The sequence below is a fragment of the Scyliorhinus torazame genome, chromosome 21, assembly GCF_047496885.1.
Source record: "Scyliorhinus torazame isolate Kashiwa2021f chromosome 21, sScyTor2.1, whole genome shotgun sequence".
In the NCBI taxonomy this organism is placed as follows: domain Eukaryota; kingdom Metazoa; phylum Chordata; class Chondrichthyes; order Carcharhiniformes; family Scyliorhinidae; genus Scyliorhinus; species Scyliorhinus torazame.
This window is the reverse complement of record NC_092727.1, coordinates 17,138,125-17,153,534: the sequence shown is the minus strand read 5'-3', so window position 1 is coordinate 17,153,534 and position 15,410 is coordinate 17,138,125. Positions and strand designations below refer to the sequence as shown.

At 47.2% G+C, this 15,410-nt stretch overlaps 1 protein-coding gene and 1 long non-coding RNA gene across 4 annotated transcripts in view; one reads left to right on the top strand and one right to left on the bottom strand.

The window, feature by feature from the left end:
* dixdc1b (DIX domain containing 1b) overlaps positions 1-1,155 on the bottom strand; it is a 156,984-nt gene extending 155,829 nt beyond the window's left edge. Inside the window, exon 1 of one of the 2 annotated variants that reach the window (XM_072486582.1) lies at positions 1,059-1,155. The gene's annotated coding sequence lies outside the window, so the exon portion shown is untranslated. Of the gene's footprint in view, positions 1-706; positions 863-1,058 lie in introns of those variants that run through there. The other variant, XM_072486581.1, reaches the window with a different exon arrangement.
* LOC140398207 (uncharacterized) lies at positions 1,023-14,359 on the top strand. 2 transcript variants are annotated; one of them, XR_011937436.1, is made up of 4 exons: positions 1,023-1,383; positions 1,704-1,828; positions 9,762-9,855; positions 10,563-14,359. It is a non-coding gene; the product is annotated as an uncharacterized lncRNA (long non-coding RNA). The 2 variants fall into 2 exon arrangements; XR_011937435.1 differs by having other exon boundaries at positions 1,024-1,828.
* The last annotated feature ends 1,051 nt before the right edge of the window (positions 14,360-15,410 follow it).

Genomic DNA, 15,410 nt, shown 5'->3' with positions numbered 1-15,410 from the left:
AATACTGACCAATTTATCTGGTAAAGCATAACAGCAAATGTTGGGACTTATTTCAATCAACCTTCAAAATGAAAATGCTGCATCTGTGCTACTCCAACAGCCGAAACTAAGACCCAATGACCTAAAGAAATAGCTGCCGTGGGCAGCATGGTAGCACCGTGAGTGGTTAGCACTGTTGCCTCACAGCGCCAGGTCCCAGATCCGATTCCTGGCTTGGGTCACTAACTGTGTGGAGTCTGCACATTCTCCCCGTGTCTGCGTGGGTTTCCTCCGGGTCCTTCGGTTTCCTCCCACAAGTCCTGAAAGACGTGCTTGTTAGGTGAATTGGACAATCTGACTTCTCCCTCCGTGTACCCAAACAGGCGCCGGAATGTGGCGACTAGGGGATTTTCACAGTAACTTCATTGCAGCGTTAATGTAAGCCTACTTGTGACAATAATTAAGATTATTATTATAGTGTTTAACCTCTAACCACCGCATGTTTGTGAACCAGTTTACTGCTGACTGCAATTAAACTACAAAAAGCTATTTTCAGAGCCGGCGTTTTTGTCTGACTATCATCCTTTTAGCGAACAGTGAGAGAAAGCAGCACCAAGCTGTTGCCCACCATCTTCCCTCCCTCAGCTAACTGGCCCACTGGACAGCTCTGATTGGCACTGTCTGTGTCTGTTTGTCTGGAAATAAATTCAAAAAGTCGGCCACTCACGTTAAACATTCCCGCAACGTTTCACCCGCGAGCCGCTGAATGTTATAATCAGCGGCTTCTATTTAGAAAGAGATAAAAGCGGAATTGGCGCTCGCTTGCATCCAGTGTGGCAACCCCTCCCCCGCCCTGCGTGCCCGTTGCCATGGCGACCCGAGGGGGCGGGGCGAGGGAACTTCCGTTCAGATGCTGACTGCGCACGTGCGGCACCCACACGCCGTCCCTCCCACCCCCCCCCCCCCCGTCCAAACTGCGCACGCGCGGCGCCCAGAGCTCCGTCCGATTTGCGCACGCGTCCCTTTCTCCCCCCCCCCCCCCCCCCCCGCGTTCCCACGGCCTTGGACGCGAACCACACAATTTCAAGTAACCGCCGCCATTCCAGAGTGTCACCAAGGGCTGCCATCATATTGCGCAGCTGGTGGAAGGAACATTGCGGCGTGTGGGCGTCTATGGCCATGGCCGCCAAAATCCAAGATGGCCGCCGAGATGGCGGGGTGGCGCTGCGGTTTCCGCATGCGCGGACCGACGACCGCTGTCAGCGATTGGACCGGCATAAGTGACGTTTTGGAGGCATGTGCGGACTAGGACGCGTGGCCGGTCATTGCACCTGCGCAGTGTCATCTTGCTGAACCATCAGGAAAGGAGTTCCAACAACTGATTAATTGATGCCACCTTTCAGAGTTAAGACTGATGTTATTTGTTGGGAAAGGATTTTGAATCAGGGTTGAATCCACTTCCATTCACTGTATTTTTAAATTCTGCCTTCCACCAAATTCTCACTGCTATTGCCATGTTGAGTTTTTAAATATAAATTTGGGTTCGGGTTGCTGTTGCCCAACTCCCAACTGTGCGCTCCTGCATTATCAGCTTTACCTGCCTACGATATGCTCCTGGGCCAGGAATGGTTTTCCAGCCTGATGGTCCATTTCACTTCTCTTCTGTTTCTATGAAGTGCCCTGTGTACGCCTCATCTCATGTTTCCCGTCTGATCGATTTGCAGCCTTCCTGATGGCTACTTCAGTTGATACAACTGAGCAGTTCCTCGCCACCTGCCTAACCCTGGAGTTCGAGACTTATGAGGATTTCAGCAGTAAATTGGAGAAGTTTCAGCAGGTAAAATGGCAGGTACGTGTTGTGATGAGCCTTGCGCTGTTTCACTGCGTTTAATGCTGCTGTTCAAATGTAAGTTATTGTGGTTACAGGAAACGGGGGCAGCACGGTAGCATTGTGGATAGCACAATTGCTTCACAGCTCCAGGGTCCCTGGTTCGATTCTGGCTTGGGTCACTGTCTGTGCGGAGTCTGCACGTCCTCCCCGTGTGTGCGTGGGTTTCCTCCGGGTGCTCCGATTTCCTCCCACAGTCCAAAGATGTGCAGGTTAGGTGGATTGGCCATGATAAATTGCCCTTAAGTGTCCAAAATTGCCCTTAGTGTTGGGTGGGGTTACTGGGTTATGGGGATAAGGTGGAGGTGTTGACCTTGGGTAGGGTTCTTTCCACGAGCCAGTGCAGACCCGATGGGCCGAATGGCCTCCTTCTGCACTGTAAATTCTATGATAATTTATTCCAAAAAGTAAGCCCCCATACACTCAAGACAGAGACCAAGAGACAGCGAATCCAAGTTCCCAGCCACTTTAGGTACGCCTCAGTGAAGCTGCACTGTGTCCACTATGAGCAACCACGCATCCGCTACACTGGTGTGAGATCTAATCAGGTCCGTGCCGCTGTTGGTAGGTTTCCTGAAGTGCATTGTGCTGGCCCTATATGCTCTGCTTTGATTTGAGAATGATGTGGAGATGCCAGCGTTGGACTGGGGTGGGTACTGGGGTAAGCAGTCTTACAACACCAGGTTAAAGTCCAACGGGTTTATTTGGAATCACGAGCTTTTGGAGCGTAGCTCCTTCATCTGGTGAGTGAAGAGGTAGGTTACACAAACACAGCATATATAGACAAAGCCAATGATACAAGATGATACTTTGAATGCGAGTCTTTGCAGGTAATTAAGTCTTTACAGGTCCAGACGGTGCGACTGGAGAGAGGATTAAAGAAATGTGAATTGTCTCAAGCCAGAACAGTTGGTAGGATTTTGCAACAAACTACCCAAGAGAACAGTGAGCATGACACCACACAAGCCTGCCATGGCAACCTCTGCAAGATGTGCCAGATCATCGACCTGGATACCACCATTACACGTGAGAACACCCACCAGGTACGCGGTACATACTCGTGCGACTCGGCCAATGTTCTCTACCTCATACGCTGCAGGCAAGGATGCCCCAAGACGTGGTACATTGGCGAGACCATGCAGATGCTACGACAACAAAGGAACAGACATCGCGCAACAATCACCAGGCAAGAATGTTCCCTTCCAGTAGGCGAACACTTCAGCAGTCAAGGGCATTCAGCCTCTGATCTCCAGGTAAGTGTTCTCCAAGGCAGCCTTCAGGATGCACAACAACGCAGAAACTAATAGCTGAGTTCCGCATGCATGAGTACGGCCTAAACCAGGATCTTGGATTGATGTCTCACTACATTTAACCCCCCACCATCTGGCCTGGGTTTGCAAAATCCTACCAACTATCCTGGCTTGAGACAATTCACACCTCTTTAACCTGTGATTATTCCTCTCTCCAGTTGCACCATCTGGACCTGTAAAGAACTAATTACCTGCAAAGACTGGCATTCAACTCCATCTCCATCTACAAGTTTGCTGACGATGCGACCATAGTGAGCCTGATCTCGAATAACGACGAGTCAGAATACAGGAGGAAGGGAGAGAACCTAGTACAGTGGTGCAGCGACAACAGTCTCTCCCTCAATGCCAACAAAACTAAAGAGCTGGTCATTGAATTCAGGAAGCAGAGTACTGCACATACCCCTGTCAGCATCAACGGGGCCGAGATGGAGATGGTTAGCAGTTTGAAAGCGGGCAGCATAATGAAAGACCCCTCCCACCCGGCTTACTCACTCTTCCAACTTCTTCCATCGGGCAGGAGATACAGAAGTCTGAGAACACGCACGAACAGACTCAAAAACAGCTTCTTCCCCACTGTCACCAGACTCCTAAATGACCCTCTTATGGACTGACCTCATTAACACTACACCCTGTATGCTTCATCCGATGCCGGTGCTTATGTAGTTACATTGTATACTTTGTGTTGCCCTACTGTGTATTTTCTTTTATTCCCTTTTCTTCCCATGTACTTAATGATCTGTTGAGCTGCTCGCAGAAAAATACTTTTCACTGTATCTCGGTACATGTGACAATAAACAAATCCAATCCAATCAAAGTATCGTCTTGCATCGTTGGCTTTGTCGACATATGCTGTGTTTGTGTAACCTACCTCTTCACTCACCTGATGAAGGAGCTATGCTCCGAAAGCTCATGATTCCAAATAAATCTGTTGGACTTTAACTTGGTATTGTAAGAATTGATTTGATAAAACACTTGTTGACTGTTGGAATCAGCAGCAACTGATGTAACAGAACCCTTGCTTTGGAACCTAATCACTGCTCAATAATGTTGCTTCTCCACATCAGAATTTTGATAGTGAGTGACTGGGTCGTGGAGGGGAGCTATCGACCAGGTATACTCCCATGTTGAGATTCTCTGCCCACAAAACTTGCATGCAATCCCTCCCTGACATACTGTCTGTGTTGCCTCCAGGATGCAGTAGTGGATGGTGAGCCATGCCCACTAAAGATGCTTGGCAGTCGGATTGACACCTCTTTACTTCTAAACCGGTGTGCAAAGCACCTCGAGAATTGGCACTACTGAATTTGGAGTCCTTTACAAGTGCAGCAGGGAAGATACCAAGTCCTCACTTTAAGTCACCCACTTAATTTTGTTTCATTTTAAAGTTGTTTAATTTCTAGTGTCTGTTTCTCCGGTTTAAATTGTGTCATGAAACATGTAAAAGGCGTTTCCTTAAAGTGGTCAGTGAGCTAAGAATTGGAGTGCCTGTGTATGTTGCACCTTTTAATTTGAATGGCTGAATTTAAAAATAACCCAGCAGACGAGCTTTAGTCTTTAACAAGATAAATGTTAGCTTATTGCAAAACTACTGATGAAATGTATTTAAGTCAATGTATGCAGCTAAAGGAAAAGAACAGATGCTTAAAGATGAGATTTCAAAGCAGAGTCTGAGATATAATTGGCTCACTGCTTGAATTCCTTCTTTCCAAAGTGAAATAATTGAGACTTGAGATTCGGTTTAGCATCTGTGATGTCTTCTGCAGTCGACCAGTAGGTGTTTGTCTTTTTCAGGTGGATTTGTTTTTTGGGGGGAGAGATAGAGAGGTTTCCTGTTCCTCACTAATTCTGCAGTTGCCTGGACTCCTTCTGCAGACTCACTGTGGATTTCAGACTACCTTCGTCTTTGTCCTACCTTCGTCTTTGTCCTCCCATGACCCCACCTTTCTGGAGTGCAAGCTTTCGTTGTGGTACTTCCTTCTAGGCTTAAGGATTTTCTCTAGCAAGGTTGTCTATTTACTCTGTAGATTCAAGATCATTTCTAGTTTATAGTGAAGATGTGCTAAACACTCACTGGTTTTAGAACAATTAAGCAGTTCTTCTGTTCAGCAGAGAGAGTTCCTTTCAAGGTCGAATCACTTCTGCCCAGCTCTCTCAGAAGCATCACGTAGGAACCAATTACTGACTGTTGGCAGGCGAAACACTGTCCCTGGCCAACCCACAAGTTGCCACCCAGCCAATCAAACTTACTTACTCCAAATATTCACTCGGCGCTGACGGATCTGCTTTCCACACTCCAAAATATAACACCTGGAGGGAGGGGGGGGCACGGTGGCGCAGTGGTTAGCACTGCTGCCTGACGCCGCCAAGTGCCCAGGTTCGCTCCTGGCCCTGGGTCACAGTCCATGGAGTCAGCATGGAGTCTCCCCATGTGTGCGTGGGTCTCACCCCCACAACCCAAAGATGTGCAGGGTAGGTGGATTGGCCACACTAAATTGCCCCTTAATTGGAAAAAAAATTGGGCACTTTAAATTTATTTTAAAAATACAAAACCTGGAACATGCTGTCCTGGATAGCAGGCTGCTTCAGCTTGAGTCCTCTGCTTAAAGGCACATTCCGATTATTGAATTTTTTAGAGCGCAGAAGGATGCCATTCAGCCCATCGAGTCTGCACCAGCCCTTGGAAAGAGCACCCTACCCAAGCCCACATCTCCACCCTATCCCCGTAACCCAACCCAACCTATTTGGACACTAAGGGCAATTTTAGCATGGCCAATCCACATAACCAGCACATCTTTGGACTGTGGGAGGAATCCGGAGCACCCGGAGGAAACCCACGCAGACACGGGGAGGACGTGCAGACTCCGCACAGACAGTGACCCAAGCCGGGAATCAAACCTGGAACCCTGGAGCTGTGAAGCAACTGTGCGAACCACTGTGCTACCGTGCCGTGGACCTTATGGGTCCATGGATCAAAAATAATAAAATAAGAGAAAATGGGAACACGGGGAAATCAAGAGGGAGCACTTGCCTTTTTAGCCAAGGTATTTAACCTTTAGAATTTTCCAGCCGTTAATTGCTCCCATTCTCTCAGATTTGAGGAACTATTCGCACCTCCAGGGAAGCCACAATGAGTTTCTGTTTACCCTTGTAAAAATCTGCCATCTTTGTAGCTCCTTTGGTCCATTTGAAAAGGAAGATTAAAGCAAAATGCCACAGATGATGGAAATCTGAAGTTTAAAAAAGACAATATTGAAAAAACTCGGCAGGTCTGGTAGCATCTGTGGAGAAAAAAACAGAGTTCGCAATTCAAGTCCATATGAAACTTCAGAGCTCTGCTGGGTTCTCAGTTAATTCTTAGGTGCTGCCAGACCTGCTGAGATTTTCCAGCATTTCTTTCTCGAACAAAGATTTTTAATCTAGCAGTTGGGAGTTCCATATTGATGTTGCCATCAATGTTGGCAGAGTGGTCTTATTGGGAGGTTTGTCTGCAACGTGAGAATTTGGTGATCACAAGGGGTCGTAGCTTAACTTATTTTTTTTTCCATCACCCATTTGGGTTTCCAATTGGTTATATCATTTTGGCTTTGTGCACCATGACCCGAGCAGATCTGTGGCAAGACTGCGAGCAGTATCTGATTGGAGGGCATGTGCATGGAAGATTTTGGTGGTTTCCCTAAAGTCATGGTTGGGACATTGGGTTAGTGACTCTGGGTTGAGTGAACAGTGAAATCAGAGAGCGCAGAGCATGCAGACGTACGGAGTCAATGAACTGTAGATCCAGCAGTTTAAAAGGAACACAAAGTCCCAGAGGACCCTAGGCTGCTTTTCCCTTCGAGGGGGAGAGCTGACTGGTGATGATTTATCCTGAGAGTCACCACACCTCAGGCGAGGGGCAAGGTTGAGAAGGCTTCATGGATAATCTCAGCCGCTACAGGAAGCGAACCCACTCTGTTGACGTCACCCTGCGTCACAAATCAGCCGCGCAGCCAACTGAGCGAACCGACCTCCTAAAAGGAACACTAAACATTAAATGGATTTTAGTTATGTGGATTAATGAGTAGAACATGGGTGTTTGTAGAGCACAACATGATCACATCACAGCCACGTCTACAGTGAGGGCCTGTGTGCTGAGGAACTCAGCTCTTAGTTGTTGAGCTGCTGATGCTGCAGTACGTTAGGGAGGTTTGTTCCTGTTTGGAAACAGGGTTCAGGTTTCTCCTCATGGCCTGGGGAAGAATTTTGAGTGATGGAGGGCCCGCATGTTAACCATTGACACTTACACACATAGGGATGGACAAGGTTCAGCTGGGGGTTTGCGATGCTTGAACTCGCAACACTGAGATGTATGTATTTTAATCTCTGGGGTGCTCATTAATTTTCTGCATTATGTTTCAAGTACCTCGCCATGGGCTGTAAAGCCTTCATCACAGTAAAGTTTGTTGGGACCAAGAATAGGCTTTGTGTCACTGCCTACCATCTTGTACATAGCGGCCATGTCCTGGATCCACAATGTTTACACTTATATGCCAGAAGGCGGCAACTGAACCAGGATGAAAGGAAGAAGGTTGAAGAGTTGGTCAAGCTGCAGACCGGGAACAAGCAGCTGAAGGATTACATCCAGCTAAGATTCAATAAGACTGTAACGCGGCGTGACATCAGAAATCTAAAGACCCAGCTCAAAGCACGGGGTGACAGCATGGATTCAGTCTGTGAGACTCTGGTTTTCCATAATAAGGTCCTCTATAAGGAATGCTCCTATTCAAGGTTCCTCCAGAGAGCCTCTTTCAAGCATGTTGCAGAGGCATCGGCTAATCTCCAGTCCATCTCTGCAGGATTTGCCAGCCACACTGTGAACCTGAAACATCAGGATAGTCGTCACCTCAGTCAAGTGAATGACGAGCTGTAGGTTCAGTGACTGCATTCTCTGCCAAGCAGTACACACGGCAGATGCATGACCGCCAACCTACCGACTGCTGCAAATTCTCCATTGAGACTTTGTTGCCTCGCAAACATTCTATTGCTGTGCAGAGGCATCTCGGCTTGTCTATGGAGCAACTCGCTCACAACTGTTTCTGGCGAGCACCTCTGCCACGCACAGCAGCAGATGTGGCAGCTGCCATTCCAATTGGAGAGGATCAGCCAAGGCTTCTCGACATGAATGAAAAATGCCGCTTACTTTCAGACCGATTGCGGAGTTTGGGACGCACCATTATTCAGAGTGGAACTGTGGATTTTTGGCAGCAACTGGACAGCCTAGATCATCAGATTAATTTCTGGGGGAAATTGGAGTGGTTTAAAAGTCAGGATCACTGCTGGCAACAAGGACTGCCCGTTAAAATTAAATGCTTTGATGAAGGTGCAGGGTCAAATAATTGGCGAGAGGCACCTTTGAATGGAGATAGCCCTAACATTTCAAATCATGCTGATTTTCCTGCACAGTTCACAAAAGGTCCGGCCACCATCAGCCTCATGCCATCATCGCCGGATGAGATAGATTCTATCCCCTGGCTGACTGAGCTGATGGACCATACGTACGCCTGTCTGTACTCAGCACCACTTCCCTCCCCTGAGATGTTCTCTTTCTCTGTCATTTCACACTGGATCCTATCTCCTGGCCTACTGAGCTGATGGACCATACTTATGCCTGCCGGTGCCCGGCCCCACTTCTTTCACCTGAAGAGGCATCATCTCCATGTCCTGTTCGACTGGGAGAGCCAGGCACCTCACTGGTCACAGCAGTGGGCACTGGTGCACAAACATCTGCCGCTTCAGAAACAACCCAATCACAAAACAACTGTAGACAGCTGCCATCTGTCAAGCAGCGAGGACGACCAAAGGGAGATTTGATACAAAGAGGCAGCGCACAATAAGAAGACGACATGCGGTGTCCAGTGGCAGTGCAAGTGTCAATTCCACCATTGCTGGAATGAGGGTGCATCAAAATTGTGCTCCTACTCTGCATCCGGTTCAGCAATGCCTCCTTTGAATGACTCTTAGTTGTTCTCCAATATCTGCAGTACCTGGCCCTCCGTCCCGAAACTCTCCAGCCCAATACTCTTCTAAGAGGAGCAGTGAGGATGCTGGGGGTGCAGTGATGTCGGGGCGGCCGCGAGGACGAGGTGGGCACTGGGCAAGAAGGGAACCTGTCGCCAGCAATACCAAGATTTTTGAGCACAACAGGAGGCAGACAGTCATCTGAATGTAAATGAAATACATTTGAAATGTTGCCACGGCTCTGGTTTAGCAGTTGCGCGATTCCACCGGGGGATGTGATGTTTATGCTTCCTTCACAACTGCACAGATCGTGTAGCGGTCGTACTGATGTGCCATTACTCACTTTCCTGCTGCACCCGCAATCATGGGCAATTCCTCTCCCAAATTGATTGTAATAGGCTTGCAAGTGAGATGTAGTTGAACCATTTCACTATTACGCCTCGAGATTAATTTCTACCCCATAGTTTTTAATCCATGCTTTCATTGGACCTCTCAGCTATCAAAAGGAAAACATATGTTTCAGATAAATGATCATTTAAGTAAGAATAGTCAAACACACGTCTCTAACTTTTTGTGTTTCTCCGATGTAGGTAATGAATGAATATTGAGCCCTTCCTGACGTCCTCCCTCTGGCTCTGGTTCCACGTTTTCTGCTGTAGAGTGCCTTCACAGCTGGACTGAAAGGTAAGGTCAAGCACCGAGTGCATCTGGGTTAGGTTTACCACCACAGAGCTGTCCCTGACCACCACCCTCAATGGTGTGGCCCTGGTTCCACTTTGTCTGCCATTTGGTTTATAGCGTGCCTTTCACAACCTCACAAAAGTGCACCCCCAGGCTGCTGTGAAGTAGCTTTGTAATCAGTGTTGTTATGTACAGAATTCTGGCAGCCAATTTAGACTTGGCAAGATTCACAGACGGGACCAGGCACAGGGATTGGGGGCAAAATTGGATCTTTGGGTGTGTCGCCACGTGAGTTTCCAAAATGGAGTTTGCGGCACATGCACACACGTCTGATGTGGCCGATAGCTGGGTGTCCTATTGGTGAGGGAGGGTGAGTAGCACGCACCTACTGTTTCCCAGAAAAGGCAGATCATGACATTAACCAGTGAGTAACAACGATCTGACGATTTTAGAGCACAAAGCTTTAACCTGCATCCTCTCTTCTTGACTTTGAACAGCTGAACACAAGTTCAACAGCATAAAGGACATCGCTCCTTCCAGCCCCACATTCTCTTGCCTCCACCACTACGTAGTGTGATCAAAAACTACTTGCAGCTTAATTGCTGCCTTATTCCTTCTGGCTGTTGCTGCAATTCAACTTGTTTTGTGTCCTTTCTATCATTGATTTGAATTATCAGATTGTGTAGTGACACTGCTTTGATTGTTTGCAGTACGGGCCTGTGAACTGTGAAGCTTTAATTCGAAATCCATGAGTGCAGGATGATGTCTGGAAGTGGATACTATCACAAATCTAGAACACAGAAAAGGAACGAGAGACTTGCAAGAGAAATCGAATCGGGAAAGCGCGCCAGGGCATTGCTTCAAGTTGACAACAGGAGCACTAAATGAAACAAATGTCATGGCAAACTTTTGTCTAAAGTTTCAATCTATTTGGCAATCAAAGATGAAGGTGGTACAAATACGGAAAACGATGAAACAACGTTGGAAGGGATGTTATTGGTTGCAACCCCCCACAGTTTCTTTATACAAGTGTGCTTTCTAATGCTCTCATCTAACAAAATCCTCAATCACAGTCTGATCAAGACTCTTCAGACTCTATAGTGGCCAATCATTTCAATTATCTATGTTCCAAGTGAAAAGACTAAATGGTGACGTTATGAAATTAGGCAGACTGGTTTTTCGACTTCATAAAGGTGCATTGTTTTGTTTCCCTGTTTGCTGCAAAGGTAACTCAAGTAGCCAGTACCTCTTCCTTAGGAACTTATGGGTTTGGTAAGATCCCCCATGGAGACAACCCTATAATCACCTTCAGCACATATCAGAAAGTGTTATTTCGAATGGGACCAGTTGGAAATGCACTTGGCAGGCAAATCTGACATTGATATAAAGGAGAGAAAGAGTACTTTCAGGGTGCGTCAAACAGAATAGGTGATGTTAATAAGTTTTTGGGCCTAATGTGAACCTTTATCTCGTCAAAATCTGGTTCTTCATGAACATGTAACTTAAGGTGAAAGAAGCTCAATTTTTAAAAAATAAATAAATTTAGAGTACCCAATTACTTTTTCCAATTAAGCGGCAATTTTGCGTGGCCAATCCACCTACCCCGCACATCTTTGGGTTGTGGGGGCGCAGACACGGGGAGAATGTGCAAACTCCACATGGACAGTGACCCAGGGCCGGGATTCGAACCCGGGTCCTCAGTGCCACAGGCAGCAGTGATTACCACTGTGCCACCGTGCTGCCCTAAAGCTCAGAAATAAGGAAAGTTCAGATATTTAAAATATTGACAAAATGAATTTATTCGTCTCTCTACCATGATGTTCAATTCTTTCATCTTAAGTGAATGTGAAAATGTATTTTTTAGTGATGACCACACCAGAGGTCTCAGACGAAGCAAAGTCTTAAGATAATTAACTAGTGTTTCCGACAAGTGCAAATTCAAGAACTGTTTTATTCATTTGTCGATGACAATAGGAAGAATGGCAAGGAAAGTTTGGCTATGGTATTAAAATTTCTAAGTAACAATGATATTCCGTTTGAAGACTCGCGATCAGGGCTACCACAGCACCTGTAGAATCTCTGGTCCTTACAACAACATTTCTGAGTAATCTCTGGAGGAAAAATCATCCTTTACATCTTCTCGCCTTGTGGCTGCCATTCTCTAAATTTGTGTGGCGTTGATTCTACTTGTTGCAAAGAGGTAATAACGTTTTGGAATGGTGCAAACTCTCTACGTTCTCTATTCCTTCAGGCCAAAAGGTGGGCAATTCTCAAGAGCCATATTGATGCATCTCTGAGTTTATCAAGGATTTGAAGGACAGTCGGGTACACAGTTTCCAGCACTTTTGCCTGTCAATGGCCAGCTATTCATGTTACCCTCCAAAGAAATCTATAAACTGAAGAGTTTGGCAGCGTGGGCCAAGATGGAGCTGATTAGTGCTATCAGTTATGTATCAGTGTTCCAAAATGTTCGGAAAACAAAAGGTAGTTTTAGGAGAATTCTATTTGTGTTGGTAAACATTAGAAATAAGGTACAGTTTTAGGTGGGTTTAATTTAATGTTTCTGTGCCTTGAAGGGTAAAACCTAGTTAAATTCCTGCTGGACAATGGTGTGTGTATGTGAGAACGCTGGTTAAGTTCCATCCAGGTATCGATTGGGTTAGAGAGGGCTACAGTGTGAAGAATAAATAGAAGTCGGTGCTCAGTAGCAGGAGGCCACTTCCAGAGGAAAGGGATTTCCTTTGTTCTTAGTTTTAACTTGAAGCTAGAGCAGTTGGAACCAGGGGCGAGATTCTCCGACTCCGCGCCGGGTTGGAGAATCGCCGGGGGCTGGCGTGAATCCCGCCCCCGCCGGTTGCCGAATTCTCCACCACCGGATATTCGGCTGGGGCGGGAATCGCGCCGCGCCGGTTGGCGGGCCCCCCGCGATTCTCTGGCCCAAATGGGCCGAAGTCCCGCCGCTAAAATGCCTGTCCCGCCGGCGTAAATGAAACCACCTACCTTACCGGCGGGACAAGGCGGCGCGGGCGGGCTCCAGGGCCCTGGGGGGCGCGCGGGGCCATCTGGCCCCGGGGGGTGCCCCCACGGTGGCGTGGCCCGCAATCGGGGCCCACCAATCCGCAGGCGGGCCTGTGCCGTGGGGGCACTCTTTCCCTTCCGCCTTCGCCACAGTCTCCACCATGGCGGAGGCGGAAGAGACTCCCTCCACTGCGCATGCGCGGGAATGCCGTGAGCGGCCGCTGACGCTCCCGCTCATGCGCTGCCCGGAGATGTCATTTCCGCGCCAGCTGGCGGGGCACCAAAGGCCTTTTCCGCCAGCTGGCCGGGCGGAAATTCGTCCGCCGCCGGCCTAGCCCCTCAATGTTGGGGCTCGGCCCCCAAAGATGCGGAGCATTCCGCACCTTTGGGGCGGCGCGATGCCCGAGTGATTTGCCCCATTTTGGGCGCCAGTCGGCGGACATCGCACCGATACCGGAGAAATTCGCCCCTGGTCACTGAGGAGAGAACAGTTCTCAACTATGCTAGGAGAAACTGGACAGGACAATGGAGTTGCAAAGAAGCAGTCTTCCTATACAACACTACAGTGCAGATAACCAGAGAATTGAGACTGAAAGAGTGTCTAAGAAGTCTGGAGATAAGTGAATAAAGACCAAGGTATTTTTCAGAAGAATTCTGAGTTAAAGAGACAGTCGCAGGAACTAAGGGGGACAGCAGACTTCAGAGGTAGATTAAACATTTTATGTCATTTTAATATCATTTGGGAATCGAGAGTTAAAGCAATTGTGAGCAATCAAGGCAAATAAATTCTAACGGGGTTGGTTTGAAACACGACTGGATTCATTGTTAAAAGTGGAGCAGAAGCTTTGTTTAAAAGTCATTTGTAAAACTCGGACTGGATTTCGGAATGCAAACTGCCACCCGAAAGCATTATTAAGGCAGAAGATTTTTTAAAGTGAGTTTTTGGGAGTGGAATTGGAAACAGTTGTGACAATCTGGGGTGATCCTGAGGAGAAAACCACAGACACTAACTTGGGTTCAAAGCAGAGTGTGTATTTGACTACAGTCATCTTGTGTGCTTAAAAGGAACTTTGTGTTAATGAGACCATTGTAGTTTAAGATGCACTTTGTTATCCAGGTTAATCCTTAAATCTGTATTTGTTCAGAAAAAGACGAAGAAAAGGAATATTGTACAATAATCAAACTTTATGTTTAAATGCATTTTCCTTGTTAAAATTAATTGGCGATCCTGTCCACTTTTTTGGGGGAAAGCAAACGTCAGTTTTTGAACCAGGGTTCCATTCTGGGATCTTCCCGTCCAGTTATAACATCAACTGTCTTAATGGCAGCTGTCTGGTTTAAAGTTTTTAATACAACAGGCCGATGGTGGCATAGTGGTATTGTCACTGGGCTAGTAATCCAGAGATCCAGGTTAATGCTCTGGGAACCTGGGTTCAAATCCCACCAGATGGTGAAATTTTAATCCAATAAAAGTCTGGAATTGAAAGTCTATTGATTACTATGGAATCATGTTGATTGTTGCAACGACCCATCTGGTTCACTAATGTCTTTTAGGGAAGGAAATCTGCCATCTGTACCTGGTGTGGCCTACATGTGACTCCAGATCCACAGCAATGCGGTTGACTCTTAAATGCCCTCTGAAATGGTTTACAAGGGTAACTTGGGGGGTGGAAGGAGACATGCTGGGATCCTGATGCCTGATTAAAGGGGGCTTTACTAACCCGGTTCCTCTCACCTCAGGACCCTAAACCCATTGCCGCCACCGCCTTTACCTGAGCCCAAACCTGGTGTTGCCTCCCAGTCTGCTCAAAAAACGACTCTGCTCCGCTCCGCCACTGCTGCATCCTCCCCGGGCAATGAATACAAGAACAAAAGTTTTAAACCTGAGCCTGCATTCCAACCAGAATCCCTGCTGCTCCCAAGTCAAACAACTGTTCAGCTAGAGTACATTCACATTGCGACAGTTGTTTGCACAAGTTGCCATTACCAATGCAGGAACGCTCCAGTGTTTCCTTTCTTAACTGTGAACAATTGAGCAGGTCCATCTTTCTTGCTGGCAGCTGCCTGACCTGTTACTGGCGGTGATGTATCACTTGAATGCACATTAAAAGTGGATGCCAAGATTGCTCTGTGTATCCATTGTGTTGGCGTCAAATACAGTCTGGAAGCGAAGCTGGCCGACTGAGGTGGAGTGAGGAGAGAAATATTATACATAGCTTATGATATTGTTCATTTTCAGGTCAGATCAGCTGAAGAGTAGATCACCTGATCTGATATGCCCAGGCATTTGAAGACAAAACATTGCACCTTTAACAGGACATCCCAAAGTGCATTATAATAATCTTCATTTGTGTCACAAGTAGGCTTACATTAACACTACAATGAAGTTACTGTGGAAAATCCCCTAGTCGCCATGCACTCCATTGCCTGTTCGAGTACACCGAGGGAGAATTCCGAATGTCCAATTCACCTAACAAGCACGTCTTTCGGGACTTATGGGAGGAAACCAGAGCACCCGGAGGAAATCCATGCAGACACTG